Source organism: Globicephala melas, chromosome 6, assembly GCF_963455315.2.
Source record: "Globicephala melas chromosome 6, mGloMel1.2, whole genome shotgun sequence".
NCBI classification, from domain to species: Eukaryota; Metazoa; Chordata; class Mammalia; order Artiodactyla; family Delphinidae; genus Globicephala; species Globicephala melas.
The window spans coordinates 92769143-92783969 of record NC_083319.1 but is presented as its reverse complement, the minus strand read 5'-3'; the positions used below and the strand labels follow the sequence as shown (position 1 = coordinate 92783969).

General features: G+C 35.5%; 1 non-coding gene and 1 pseudogene across 1 annotated transcript; one reads left to right on the top strand and one right to left on the bottom strand.

Annotated features, from left to right (window-relative positions):
• The first annotated feature begins 3810 nt into the window (after positions 1-3810).
• On the top strand, positions 3811-3915 carry LOC115840140 (U6 spliceosomal RNA). Its single transcript, XR_004034363.1, has one exon. It is a non-coding gene; the product is annotated as a U6 spliceosomal RNA (small nuclear RNA).
• Positions 3916-9511: 5596 nt separating this feature from the next.
• Positions 9512-9621, bottom strand: LOC115840141 (U6atac minor spliceosomal RNA; annotated as a pseudogene).
• Between the last annotated feature and the right edge of the window lie 5206 nt (positions 9622-14827).

Below are 14827 nucleotides of genomic sequence, written 5' to 3'. Positions count from 1 at the left end.
TTTCAGGATGGGATGATGAAAAAGCTCTGGAGATGGATGTTTTCACAACAACGTGAATGCCAACAACTTAATGCCAATGAAGTGTTCACTGAAAAATGATGAAAATGTTGAATAGAGTCTTTAGTTGATGATATCAAGTTCTTCTATATATGTGCCAACTATTTTCCTAGTTGTCCTACCGATTTTGAGAGAGAAGTGTTGAAGTCTCCAATTGTAAGTGTGGATTTGTCTGTTCCTCCTTTATTTCTACCAGTTGTTCTTCACAGATTTTGAAACTCTCTTATTTGATGCATACATATTTAGGATTGCTATGTCTTTTTCATAAGTTGACCCTTTTAACATTATGTAATGTTTGTCTCTGGTAATTTTCTTTGTGCTGAGGTTTCCTTCATCTGATGTTATTACAGCAATTCTTCCCTTCTTTTGATATGTTTCCATGCAGTATGGCATATATTTTCCATCATTTTACTTTCAACCTACCCATATCAATATATTTGAAGTGATTTTCTTATAGACAGAATATTTTGGGTGTCATGAATTTTATATACTCTACCAATCTCCACCTTTAATTTGTGTATTTAGAGCACTTGCATTTAATGTAATTATCAATATGTTTGGGCTTAAGTTAGCTATTATTTTTTGTTTTGTTTGTTCTCTCATTTTCATTTCTTTCTTTTCATTTTTCTGCCTTCCTGTGGGTTACTTGAATATTTTTAGACTTTCATTTTGATATAACTACCATGTTTCTTTTGAGTGTATCTCTTTGTATAGCTTTTTGTGTGGTAGCTTTAGGTATTTCATTATACATACACATGTTTTCATAGTCTGATGTCTTCAAAATTTTACTAGTTCAAGTAAAGGATAAAAACTTTCTTTTATTTTACACATTTCTAGTATTTCCCTATTTAGAATACACTTGTCCTAAAAATTTCCTCCACGTGTATTGAGAACAATATCAGAGTGTTGTAGTTTTTACTCCAACCATCAAACATAATTTAGAAAACTTAAGAGGAGGAGGAAAGTTTGTGGTATTTACCCATATTTCTTACTTTTTTCATTGATCTTTCTTTCTAATGCTTCAAGATTCCTTATTTTATTATTTACTTTCTGTTGAAAGAACCTTCTTTAGCCATTCTTTTAGGTTATGTTGGCTGGCAACACAATTGCTTACTTTTTCTTCATCTGAGAATGTCTTGATTTCCCCTCCATTCTTAAAAAAAATATTTTTCTAGATATAAAATTCTGGGTTGGCAGCATTCCACCTCTCACCCCCCACTGCCGCCTGGACTTGAAAATGTTGAGCTATTTCTCTGTGGTCTCCATGTTTTCTGATGAGAAATTATCTGTCATTCAAATGGTTTTTCCCCTATAGGCAATATGTCATTCTCTTTCACTGGTTTCAACTTTTTTTTTCTTTGCTTTAGTTTTCAGAGGTTAGACTAGAATTTATCTTGATATTAGTTTCTTTGGATTTATTATGTTGGAATTTGCTCAGCCTCTTCTCCTCCCCCTCCTCCCCTTCCCCCTCCTCCCCTTCTTCCCTCCCCCTCCCCCTCCTCTCCTCTCCCTCCCCTCCTCCCCCTCCCTCTCCTCTCCCTTCTCCTCCTCCTTTTCCTTCTTCTTCTTCTTCTTCTTCTTCTTCTTCTTCTTCTTCTTCTTCTTCTTCTTCTTCTTCTTCTTCTTCTTCTTCTTCTTCTTCTTCTTCTTCTTCTTCTTCTTCTCCCTCTTCCTCCTCCTCCTCCTCTTCTTCTTCTTCTTCTTCTTCTTCTTCTTCTTCTTCTTTTTTCTTGTTCTTCTTGTTCTTGTTCTTCTTCTTCTTCTTCTTCTTTCTCTTCTTCTTCTTCTACTTCTGTGAATATCAAGTGTCCACTTGACAGGAGATCTACCCTCTTAACAAATTAACATATGCTAATGTTAACTTTAAGCAAAATGCTATGTGGCAGCTCTCTAAACTTATCATATCAACTAACTCAAACTTTATATCCATTGAATAACAATTCCCAATATTTCCCTACCCCCAATTCCTGGCCACCACTATTCTACTCTCTGCTTCTCTGTGTTTAACTATTTTATACACCTCATATAAGTGGTATCATGCAGTATTTGTCATTCTGTGATTGACTTGTTTAACTTATATTGTTCTCAAAGTTCATCTATGTTGTTGCATATGGCAGGATTTCCTCCTTTTTAAAGGTTGAATAATATTTCTCTCTCTCTCTCTCTATATATATATATATACACACACATACCACATTTTCTATATCAACTCATCCATTAATGGAAATTTAGGTTGTTTCCACATTTTGGCTATTGTGAGTAATGCTGCAATAAATATGGGAGTTCAAATACCTCTTTGAGATCCTGATATAAGTTCTTTCGGATAAAAACCCAGAAGTAGGAGTGCTGGTTTATATGGTATTTCTATTTTTAATTTTTTGAGAAACCTCCATGCTGTTTTCCATAGTGGCTGTACATACCATTTCCCACTAACCATGTACAAGAGTTTCAATTTCTTCACATCCTTGCCAACACAATAAAAATAATAGCCATACTAACATCTTAATAGTGTGAGGTAATATCTAATTGTGATTTAAATTTCCATTTCCCTGATGATTAGTGATGTTGAGCAATCATTTTGTATACCTGTTAGCTATTATATGTCTCCTTGGAGAAACTGATATTCAAGTCCTTTGTTCCTTTTTGAATTCAGTTATTTGGGAATTTTTTTCTGTTGAGCTGAAGGAGCTCCTTATACATTTTGAATATTAACTCCTTATCAGATGATTAGTGATGTTGAGCAATCATTTTGTATACCTGTTAGCTATTATATGTCTCCTTGGAGAAACTGATATTCAAGTCCTTTGTTCCTTTTTGAATTCAGTTATTTGGGAATTTTTTTCTGTTGAGCTGAAGGAGCTCCTTATACATTTTGAATATTAACTCCTTATCAGGTCTGTGGTTTGCAAATAATTTCTCCCATTCTGTAGGTTGCTTACACTCTGTTCCCTCTCCACTATGTTAAATATTTCCTTTGCTGTACAGAAGCTTTTAGATTTCAGTCCCACTTACTCATTTTTTCTTCAGTTGCTTGTGTTTTTGGTGTCATATGCATGAAATCATTGTCAAGACCAATGTCATCAAGTTTTCACTTATGTTTTCCCTAAGAGTTTTATAGTTTCAGTCTTACATTTTAGTGTTTAATCCATTTTGAGTTTATTTTTGTGTATGGTGGAAAGTAAGAGTATAATTTCATTATTTTGCAAGTTGATATCCAGTTTTCCCACCATCATTTGTTGAAAAGACTACCTTGTCCCCATTCTGTATTTTTGGCACCCTTGTCAAAGATCAGTTGACTATATATACATGGGGGAGGGGTTATTTCTGGGCTTTCTATCCTTTTCTATTGGTCTATATGTCTATCTTTATGTCAATACCACATTTTTAAATTGCCATAGACTTGTAAGACATTGAAATCAGGAAGTGTATTACCTCTAGCTTTGCTTTTCTTTTGCAACATTTGAAGTCCTTTTTGGTTCAATATGAATTTTAGGATATTCTTTCCTGTTTTTGCAAAAATACCGTTGTGATTTTGATAGGCATTACATTGACTCTAAGTTATTTTGGGTAGTATGTACATTTTAACAATATTAATTCTTCCATTCAATGAATACAGGATATCTTTCCATTTGTATGTGTCTTCACTGACTTCATTCATTAGTGATGTAGATGTCAGTATACAAGTCTTTCACATACTCCATTCTTTTTGATGCTATCATAGATGGGATTGTTTCTTTAATTTCTTTTTCTGATGCTCACTTTGTCTGCACATATACTAAAATTGGAACAATACAGAGAGGATTAGTATGACCCCTGAGCAAGGATGACATGCAAATTCATGAAGCATTCCATATTTTTTTGCAGTGACATGGATGAACCTAGAGATTGTCATACTGAGTGAAGTAAGTCAGACAGAGAAGAACAAATGTCATGTGATATCACTTATATGTGGAATCTAAAAAAAATGGTACAAATGAACTTATTTATAAAACAGAAATAGAGTTACAGATGTAGAAAACAATCCTATGGTTATTAGGGGGAGAGGGGAAGAAGGAATAAATTGGGAGATTGGAATTGACATATACACACTACTACATATAAAATAGATAGCTAATGAGTACCTACTGTATAGCACAGGGAACTTTACTCAATATGCTGTAATGACCTATATAGGAAAAGAATCTAAAAAAGAGTGGATATATGTATATGTATAACTGATTCACTTTGCTGTACAGCAAAAAGCAACAAAAAATGTAAATCAACTCTACTCCAATATTTTTTTTAATTTCTTTTTCTGATAGTTCATTTTTAATGTACAGAACTGCAACTGTTTTTTGAATGTTAATTATGTATCCTGTGACTTTACAGAATTCAGTTATTAGTTTTAACATATTTTTTGTGCAGTCTTTAAAGTTTTCTACACATCAGATCCTATCATCTGCAAACAGAGATAATTCTACTTCTCACTTTCTGATTTGGATGTCTTTTATTTCTTTCCTTGGTTAATTTCTCTGGCTAGGACCATGATTAGTTTTTAGAATCTAACCCTCATTAACAAAGTCAATTCTGCAGATCAAAGTTGTTACTGTGGAGGTCTTTCTGAGAATGTACATTAACTAAACAAATAGTTAATCAATTACAAAGATATTAAATTTGTTTAGTAACATGCATAGTTGTGAATGAGTGTCGATAGGAAAAACGAGTTCATAAATGTAAGTGGTGAAAATACCAGCTATACCAACATAGAGGTACTGTGTTGAAAGTATGATGTGTTTCAAAGTGATTATAAGACTTAAACTAATTTCATATAGACATAATTTTTTAAATTTTATGTTGTCTAATGCATAAAACCATTACTAATATTTTACATTTTATAAACTTTGATTCCATATAAGCTTGAGAATTTGTCTTATTTTAATTAAAATTTTTTCTACTTCTGGAAAATTGGGGCTGATATTGCTTCCCACTCCTTTCTACTCTAATATTAGACTCATAACTCATACATGGTTATGCTTCTGGCCATGGTTCTTAAATTCAAAGTATCATCTGGAAACCAATGTCTTAGTTTTTACTTATTACACTGAGGAAACTTGGGAAAGTCTTAGGGGGAAGTCCTAAAATTCTGCAAACCCCTGTCTCAAATCTATCTTAATGAATATTGCCAAATACTGGGTTGGTCTGTTAGACTCAGTTACTACAGTTGTCCCTTGGTATCCATGAGGGATTGCTTCTAGAACCCCCCACAGATACCAAAATCCGAGGATGCTCAAGTCCCTTATATAAAATGACATACAATTTGCGTATAACCTACATATATCCTTCTATATGCTTTGAATTATCTCTAGATTATTTATAGTACCTAAAACAACGTAAATGCCATGTAACTGGTAAATACAATGTAAATAATTGTCAGCATGCAGCAAATTCAAGTTTTGCTTTCAGGAACTTTCTGGAACTTCTTTTTGGTGAATATTTTTCATCTGTGACTGATTATATCTGTGGGTTAGGAACTCACAGATATGTAAGAGCAACTGCTTTCTTTTCTGGACACTTCCCATAGTTCACATTGGAAATGTCAGATATTAATTTATCTGAAAATAACAGGTATTAACTTTCCTAGCTTTCTTTACAGCTAAAGATGTCCATGTGACACAGTTCTGGAAAGTGGAATCCAAGGAGAAATCTATTGGAGGATTTCTAGAAAATTTTTTCCTCCCTGATGAAACAGGAGAGGAATGCAAGAAGAGCTCCTTTTCCAAATCTTATTTTTTCAACCTTTGGAGATGTTTATGTGAGATTGTGATAATTAGAGCTGTGACAGCCATCTTGTGGTGATCAAGTGACAAGACTGAAGAATGGAGGATGTAAAATAATGTAAAATGCCAAGAAAAGAAAACAAGGGAGGAACAAAAGAGGTGCAAAAACAGACAAAAAAATTAACAAAATGGAAATAGTAAGTCCTTATTTACCAATAATTATTTTAAATATAAATGGATTAAATTTCCCAATCAAATGACAGAGTGGCTAAATGGATTTAAAAAAAAACAAGATCTAACCAATATGTTATCTATCAGAGATACATTTTAGAGTTAAGGACACACAAGGCTGAAAGTAAATGAGTGGAAAAAGATGCTTTATGCCAACGATAACACAAAGAAATTATAGATAGCTATACCTACATCAGATAAAATAGACTTTGAGTTAAAAACTATCACAACAGACAAAAAAAGTCATTACATAATGATAAAGGGTCACTTCATTAGGAAGACGTAACAATTATAAATATATATACACCCAGTATCAGAGTACTTAAATATATAAAGCAAATATTAAGAGATCTGAAGTGAGGAATAGACAGCAATACAATAATAGTAAGGGATTTCAATATCCCACTTGAAATAATGGATATTGTAATATCTCCTCTTTCATTTCTAATTATATTTATTTGAGTGTTTTCTCTTTTTTTCTTATTTCAGCTAAGGGTTTGTTGATTTTGTTTGTCTTTTCAAAAATTATCTTAGTTTTGTTAATATCTGATATTCAAAAAGGGTACTAAGAACACAAAATGGGGAACGAATAATCTCTTCAATAAATGGTGTTGGGAAAACTGGGTATTCACATGCAGAAGAATGAAATTGGACCCTTATTTCATACCATACACAAAAATCAACTCATAATTGATTAAAGACAAACATAAAACTTGAAACCATAGAACTACTAGAAGAGAACATGGGGAAAAATCTTGACATTAGCCTGAGCAATGATTTTTTTGGATATGACGTCAAAAGCACAGGAAAAAAAAGTAAAAATAGACATGTGAGATTACATCAAACTAAAAAGCTTTTGCACAGAAAAGGAAACAATGGAGTGAAAAGGCAACCTATGGAATGGGAGAAAATATTTGAAAGCTATATATATGATAAGGGGTTAATATCCAAAACGTATAAGGAACTCCTTCAATTCAAAAGCAAAAAAAAAAAAAAAAAAAAAAAAAAAAAATCCCAAATAACCCAATTTTAAAAAAGAGCAATGGACTAGAATATCAACCAGTTTCTCAGGAAGACATGCAAATGGCCAAGATGTATATAAAATGATGTTCAACATCACTAATCGTCAAAGAAATACAAATCAAAACCACAATATGATATCATCTTACACCTGTTAGAAATGTCATTATCAAAAGATGAAAGATTAACAAGCATTGGTGAGAATGTGGGAGAAAGGGAACCTCTATACACTATTGGTGGGAAATGGAAATTGGTTCAGCCATTATGGAAAACAATATGGGGTTCCTCAAAAAATTAAAAATAGGATTGCATATGATCCAGAAATCCCATTTCTGGGTATATAGCCAAAGGAATGGAAATTAGAATCACCTGATACAAGAGATATCTGCCCTACATGTTTACTGCAACATTATTCGCAATAGCCAAGATATGGAGACAAACTAAATGTTGACCAATGGATGAATGGATAAAGAATGTGTGTGTGTGTGTGTGTGTGTGTGTGTGTATATACATATATGAATTATTAAGCCTAAAAGGGAGGAAATCATGTCAATTGTCCCAACAAGAATAGAGCTAGAAAACATTATGCTAAGTGAACTAGCAAGCCACAGAAAGAAATATACTGCATGATGCCACTTATACATGGAATCTATAGTCAAATAAAACAGTCAAACTCATAAAATCAGAGGGTAGAATAGTGGTTTCCAGGGTCTTGGGGGGAAAGGGAAGTGGGGTAATGTTGGTCAAAGATTACAAATTTTCAGTTATGCAAGGTGAATAAGTTCTGGAGGTCTAATGTACAGTATGGTGACAATAGTTAACACTACTGTATTGTATACTTGAAATTTGGTAAGAGGGTAGATTTAAGTATTCTCATCAGGAAAAGGTAACTATGTGATGTGATGGATAAGTTAATAAATTTCATTGTGGTAACAACATATATGTATATAAAAACATCAATTGTACACCTTAATTATATACATTTTAATCTGTCATTTGTACCACTATAAAGTTGAAGAAAATTTTTGAAGATTGAATTCATACTATTTTTTTGATCTCAACAGAATGAAAGTAGAAATCAGTAACATAAGGAAAATGGGAAAATTCACAGATATGTGGAAATTAAACAACACACTCAAAGAACGAATAAATTAAGAAATCACATTGTGGTAAAAAATGTACTTGATATGATCTTAAATATGTTAAGGCTTGTTTTGCGGCCTACCATGTGATCTCTATGGGAGAATGTTATAAATGTGCTTTAGAATAATGTGTATTCTTCTGCTGTTGGGTGGAAAGTTCTGTAAATGTCTGTTAGGTTCATTTGGTCTATAGGATTCAAATTCACTGATTCCTTACTGATCTTCTGTCTGAATAATTTATCTATTATTGAAAGTGGGGTATTGAAGTCTCTTTCTGTCTTTAGATATATCAATATTTGCTTTATATTATTAAGCCTTCTGATGTTGAGTGTGTATATTTATAAATGTTATATCTCCCTCTTGAATTTACTCCTTTGGTATTATGTAATGACCTTCTTTGTGTCTTATGACACTTTTAGACTTAAAGTTTATTTTATCTATTATTAGTATAGTTACTCCTCCTTCCTTTGTGTTACTATTTGCATGAAATACTTGTTTCCATCTATTCATTTTCAGCTTATGTGTGTCTTTAAATGTAAGATGAGTCTCTTGTAGACAAATATGGTTGGATCCTGTGTATTTTTTTTTTTAAAATCCATTTGGGTACTCTGTGTTTTTTGATTGGTGAGTTTAATCAGTTTACATTTAAAGTAATTATTAATAGGTAAGAACTTACTATCACATTTTGTTAATGTTTTCTGTCATTTTTCTGTCTATTTTTTTGTTCATTTTTGTCTACCCCCCACTGGAAATCTCATAATACATATTTTGGTCTGCTTGATGTTGTCCTATAAGTACCGTCATCAGTTTTCTTCATTCTTTATTTATTTATTTACTTATTTATTTGTTCTTGAGACTTGATAATTTTAATTGTCTATCTTCAAGTTCACTAAACCTTTCTTCTGTCTGTTCAAATCTGATTTTGAACCCCTCTAGTTAATTTTTTTATTTTAGTTACTGTATTTTTTAGCTCCATAATTTCTGTTCAGTTCCTTTTTATAATTTCCATCTTTTGTTGGTTTTCTCATTTTGTTTATACATCATTTTCCTGATTTCCTTCCATTCTTTTTTTTTTTTTTTTTTTTTTGCAGTATGCGGGCCTCTCACTGTTGTGGCCTCTCCTGTTGCAGAGCACAGGTTCTGGACATGCAGGCTCGGCGGCCATGGCTCACGGGCCCAGCTGCTCCGTGGCATGTGGGATCTTCCCGGACCGGGGCACAAACCCGTGTCCCCTGCATCGGCAGGCGGACTCTCAACCACTGCGCCACCAGGGAAGCCCCCTTTCATTCTTTTTAAAATTATTTTTTAACCATATTTAGATGTCACCAAGTAGATGGCAGTGTCTTAACTGTCAGGCCTGAAGGCCTCTTCCATGCATCAAGGGAAAACTAACATTTTCTCCTTTCAGATAACAGCTGATTTCCTTCAGTTCTTTGTTTGTGTTTTTCCTTAGCACTTTGAGCATACTTAAAACATTTGTTTTAAAGTCTTTGTGTAGTAAGTTTGATGTTTTGGGCTTACTCAGGAATGATTTCTTTCAACCTAATTTGTTCATTAGAATGAGCAGTGCTTTCCTGTTTCATATTATGCCTTGTAATTTCTTTTTTCAAAGCTTGCCATGTGACTGTTATAATGCAGTAACTTTGGAAATCACATTATCTTCTTTCTCCAAGGTTTGATATTTGTATTGTTGAAGGTTATGTTAGTCTGTTTTGAGAATTTTTCAAACTATTATGCAAAAACTATTCCTTGATGTTTGTGATCACTGAACTCTCTGTTCCTTTAACTCATGCTCAACTAATGTTTGACAGAGATTTCCTTTAATGACAGGAATTGAAACTAAGAAACAACAACAAGAAAAAACAGAGAGAGAGAGAAATACACACACACAGAGGGAGAGAGAGAGAGAACAACAGCCACCTCTTCCAGTCTTTGCATGCCTATATCGCTTAGCTTAAGGATCAATCCACATGAAAGCTTAAGGCTTTCTAAATTCTGCCATACATATGACTGCTTTTGAATACTTTAATTTCCCAAAAAGTCTCACTCCAGCTTCTTCTATATGCCTTAGGTAGTATATTGTACGTCCATCTTGTAGTTTTATGAGCAACTCCTGATGCTTTTCCTGCCTGGATTCTGAGTTATGCAAAACAAATGAGCACCTGACAGCAGTCCTTCAAGTATCCCCAGACTGGTTAGAAGAGTTATACACAGTAGATGGCAAATAACATCTGCTCTGCTCCCTCCAGTTCTGATGGAAGAAGGGGACTGGAAACTGAGCTTCCACCTTCTCAAAACCAAGGCCACTGCCATGCTGAGAAGGGGGTGGGGCAGGTGTGAATAAGCGTGTTTTTTTTTTCTTGATTGGGTGTTTTCATAGTGTGTAAAGCGTTGACTATTTTCTAGAGCTTGTATCAAGTTGTTTCAGACAGTCTCTAGTTGTGTTTTTAATATTTCTTGGAAGAATGAGAGCTTGGAGCTTCCTAGCCCACCATTCTGCAGATACTATCCCCTCTTTATTTTTTGATAAACAAGAATTTACTCTTTTTTTTTCCTCTTCTTGGGATGCTCTTCCCCAAATAATTTCCAGGTTGGATCCCTCTCCTCCTTCGTGGTTTTGCTCAAGTGTCACTTGCTCCATGAGGCATTTTGTCTCCACTTTGTCCTAACATTCACTATCCCCCTTTCCTTTTTTAAACTTTTCATTTTGAGGCAATTGTAAATTCACAATAAGTTGTAAGAAATAATATGGGGAAATTCCATATACTATTTACCCAGTTTCCCCCAATGGTAAAAATTTGCACAACTGCAGTACAATGTCACAACCAGAATATTGACATTAACACAGACAAGGTACAGAATTATTTCCATCACCCTAAGAGTCCCCCGTGTCACATTTTTATAGCCACAATCATCTCCCCATCTCATTTCACCCCACCTCATTTCACCCCATCTCTGACCCCTAAAAACCACTCATCTGTTCTCCATTTCTATAATTTTGTCATTTCAAGAATGTTATATAAATGGAATCATATAGCAGGCTATCTTTTTGAATTGGCTATTTATTTCAACATAATTCCTTGGACACTTATCCTAATTGTATCAATAGTTTGTTCCTTTTACTGCTGACTTAGAGTCCAATGTATGGGTGTCCTAGAGTTTATTTAACTCATTGACAGACATCTAGGTTGTTTTTAGTTTTTTACCATTAACAATAAAGCTGCACTGACCATTTGTTTGAGGTTTCTGTGTGAATGTAAGTTTTCATTTCTCTGGGACAAATGTCCAAGAGTATAATTGCTTAGTTAAATGGTAAATGCATGTTCCAGAAGAACAGGTTTTTCTTGGAGCTTTTTTGTCTGTGTCTGTTGGCAGTCCAGATTGGAGGCTTCTATAATTCTCTGTGTGGGATATAAAGTCTGCAATAAGAAAACCCAGGGAACTTGCTGCCATGGCACACCTCAAGCCCTGTGGTCCCTAGGCAGTTTATTTTCTTTTTCCGCCTTTCAGAATCTCCCAGTGCTTGCTATTGTGTTTTGTCCAGGGTTTTTAATTTTAAGAGGGAAGATGGATGTGGCTATTCCATCTTACTGAATGGGAAGTCCTTCTTTACTTTCTCCAAAAATCTTATCACCACCTAACATAGTGTACAGGTTACTTATTTATTTACATATTTGCTTATCCTGCATGGGAATAGAATCTCAATAAATCAGAAAATTGTTGTTGTTCTCTGCCATCTCTCTGGAGCATAGACCAGAGCCTGGTTTAATAAAAATTTGTTGAATAAAGAAATGAGTAGGTGGTTGCCAGAGGGAAGGGGGTTTGAGGAATGGAAGGAAAGGGTGAAGGGGGTCAAGAGGTACAAACTCCCAGTTATAAAATAAATAAGTCAGGGTGATGTAATTTACAGCATGTTGACTATAATCAATAATATTGCAGAGCATACTTGAAAGTTGGCAAGAGAGTGAATCCTAAAAGTTAACTTTGTATGTTGGCGAATGGTAACTAGACTTATCATGGTAATCATTTCACAATGCATACACATATCACATCATTAGGTCATACACCTTAGGTCATACATTCTAAAACCAATAGAATGTTATATATCAATTATACCTCTATTAAAAAAAATGAAAGAGAGAAAAACAAAACAAAACAAAAAAGAAATTAGTAAATGACTGCTACTCTTCTTTTCTTTACACTATTTCCTTGGTGTAGATTTCTAGTAAACTATAAATTTACTAGATCACAGTGTACTAACATTTTTGTGAATATTGAAAAATGTTACGATTTTTTCTCCAAAAGATTAGATCACTTTGCACTGACACCATTAAAAAAATCTCTGTACAATTTTCACCTTTTAGTATTTCATGTCTGCAAAGGGGGAACATCATCTTACAGTGGGTAAGGAGAAAAATCACCTGTGTATTTTCCTTCCCTCAGACCCCATCCTTAGGCCCAGGCACATCACCTGCATTCTCCTGGCCAAGTCAGTCACTTCCTTTTGCTGAGTTCTTGCAGCAGCCTCTCCCCACCAGCCTTCTGGGGTCCCAGTCTCACCCTCCTGCTGTATCCAGGCCTCAGAGGGAACGGGGGCTCTGCACAAGAGTGAGCTATTGAAAAAGACTCTCCTTGACTAAACTTCAGCCAGGCTCCTCTGAACACCCTTCCCAAGTAGAATTCAGCTTTGAACTTCTGTGTCTGCCTTTGCATTGCCCAATTTTAGCAAAACTCCTGCTAAGTCAGTTTAGACAGAACCTCCCACCCTCAATATCTGAACACCCTCAATATCTGATCAAATTCCCTCATCCTTCTCCATCCTCCAGGTGATATCTGATCACCCTGGCATGCCATCAGCATTCCTGTCAATTTGGTTTAGCCAGAATCTTCCCTTACCTGTGATTCTTCCTCTTAGTAATTTTCCATCCACTGTCCACCACCCTGCTCTGTGGCTATAAGTCCCCATTTGTCCATTATGTACCTGGAATTGAGCCCAGTTCTAAACTGAGGCCTCTTTTCTTTTATTGCAGTAATTTCTGAATAAAATCTGCTTTCACTTCTTTCACATCTGTCTGGCTCTGGTTTTCTTTAATACTACGTTCCCAGGACTCCACACTGGAACTCTAGATGTTCTTCCTTGGAAGCACCAGTCCCTTGGCAGTGGACTCATTAGTCCTATGGTCAGTGCATTGTGGATTAAATTGGCATTTATGGGTTGGTCTGGGTCCTTACTACCTTTTATCATGTCAATAGAAAAATGAGTTTTAGTTCCAAAAGACAAAATTACAAATGAGATTTCAGAAAGTGCAGTTTTGCCTCCACTTCTGGCCTGGCTATCCTGCATTTTCTCAATCCAACCTTCCAGGAACTGGACCCTGCCTGCACTGGCTCGTAACTGTTTAGCTAGGTGTTTAAATCGAACATCCGCATGTTACCTTTGACACCTCATCCCTTCCTTAAGATCCATCACTGAGTTCTGTTGAGGAGATTCTTAAAACCTAACCCAACTCTCTCTATCTGGGTATCTTCGTTTCAACCATCCTGGACAAGTCCCTGAACTACTGAGTCACCTTGTGGTGACCTTTGGTGTCTCACAGTTCATTGTCTATGTATCAGGTAGGATGATCATTTGGAAACATAACTCACTGGCTATGGCTTCCCCACTCAATGCCTGCACCAGCTCTGGTCAGATGTAGAATAAGGTACAATCTCCTTACCCACTTTCATATCAACAGAAGCTAACCCTTGACCTCTTCCTTAAACTTCTCTCTTCCCTGCTCCCCTTGTTCTCATCAAGTTGTGACCTCACAGGTGGATTTGTTTGGAGAAGCTGAGCTCTTATCACCAGCACTTACTGCTGGCCCCTCCTTCCACCTCTGAACCTTTACTCTTGTGCACGTGACTGTCTCCTGCTCAGCATTTGGGGCTCAGTGTAGATGTCACCTCCGCTTCCTGGTCTTCCAGGACAAAGCAGCCACTCAAGCTTACTCTATCCAACTGTAATTTGATCCCTGGATTGCACATGTCAACGTGTGATTTGTGCTCACACAGATATGGATAATTGGTGTTTTATCGTCTGCTCCCACTAAGTGTAAGCTCCGGATACAAGTGTTTGTCTTGATAGTCTACACCATTGTATCTCCAGTGTCCAGACAGGGTCTGACATGTAGTAAGTGCCCAGTATTTATTTGTTGTATGATGCTAAATGAAATTCACACATTTCTCGCAGATTACAAAAACATGGTATTGAGCTGGGGTCCCCTTGGCTTGAGGTCTGCTTGGAAGAAGACAATCTAAGCACACATTGCTCTAGTCCTTCTTTTTCCTAGGCATCTGTGGCTCAAACAGAAGCTGATATCTTTCTTTTTTTCTGGGATGTGGGCAAAGCAAAGACATCCATTGAGGCAATACATTGATTAAACACCAACTCTGTGTTGGGCCTCATGCTTCGTCTGGTCTGGAAGACAGACTGTAAAATAATTGTGAGACAGTATGGTAAAACCCTACTGGAGTTTTGGAGGTTGGGGGATCAGCAGGTGAAACGGTGAGGGGAATCGTAGGCAGGTGGATCATGGCAAATGTGTTCATGGGGACATGAAGCAGATGTTACTCTTTAGATCT